General features: G+C 34.7%; 1 long non-coding RNA gene across 1 annotated transcript; it reads right to left on the reverse strand.

The window, feature by feature from the left end:
- Window positions 1-92: 92 nt before the first annotated feature.
- On the reverse strand, window positions 93-695 carry LOC107735560 (uncharacterized). Its single transcript, XR_001639447.1, has 3 exons — window positions 616-695; window positions 376-542; window positions 93-233 (listed from the first exon to the last, which is right to left on the reverse strand). It is a non-coding gene; the product is annotated as an uncharacterized LOC107735560 (long non-coding RNA).
- Between the last annotated feature and the right edge of the window lie 155 nt (window positions 696-850).

The following is an 850-nucleotide window of genomic DNA, read 5'->3' on the forward strand; positions in this document are numbered from 1 at the left end:
CAAAATTAAGCCAAACAACCACAATAATATGCAGGTCTTATAAAGCAGTCAAAAAATTAGAAATGACTAATTAATGTCTTCCTTACCGTTTGTTCATCCAGCAGTCTGTAGTCCAGATAAACTAAGTCTGGAAGATACGCTGTCACAAATGTCTTGTACCTCTCTTCCTCACAGATGGGGTTTCCCGCAAGATTGAGAGTGCGTAAATTCTTAAACTTTCTTAGGTATAACACCTGCGGGATTGGATATGAGTTTCTTCAGCTTTATGTTTGAGTGACGTTCATGGATTAATTAAATTAATTGGATAAGTGGATAGCTGCATACAATGAAACGCTTTATCACACAAACGTATCATTTAAAATACAGTTGGTTTACATTTTCAAGTTGAGCAATTGCATTGTTTCCAAAAGAGAGGACGTGCAGGTCTTGCAGCGCGTCCAGGTTTTCAATGACAGAAATGCGGTTGTTGAATAAACTCAGGTCCTGAAGTTTCACAAGAGAGTCCAGTCCTTCAATCACTTCAATATTATTAAATGACAGATCTGAGGAATACAGGAGTTACAGATTATTAGTGTCCGCATCTGTTTTGACATCAATAAGACAACCTGAACTCACCAAGCCAGACCAAATTAGTGAGGTTTTCTAATCCTTCAATCCTCTCAATAACATTATTATCCAGCTGAAGTTTTTTTAAAGAGGTGAAATGCCACAGGTGGTAAATCTTCAGGATGTCTACAAAAAAACATCAATATAATTATATTATGAAAAGACCCATATTTTTGTACCATTTTCTCATGCAATTCTCATTAATGAAATGTGAAAATTTATATATATATATATATATATATAT

This window comes from Sinocyclocheilus rhinocerous, unplaced genomic scaffold (genome assembly GCF_001515625.1).
Source record: "Sinocyclocheilus rhinocerous isolate Xijiao unplaced genomic scaffold, SAMN03320098_v1.1 C36138348, whole genome shotgun sequence".
Lineage (NCBI taxonomy): Eukaryota > Metazoa > Chordata > Actinopteri > Cypriniformes > Cyprinidae > Sinocyclocheilus > Sinocyclocheilus rhinocerous.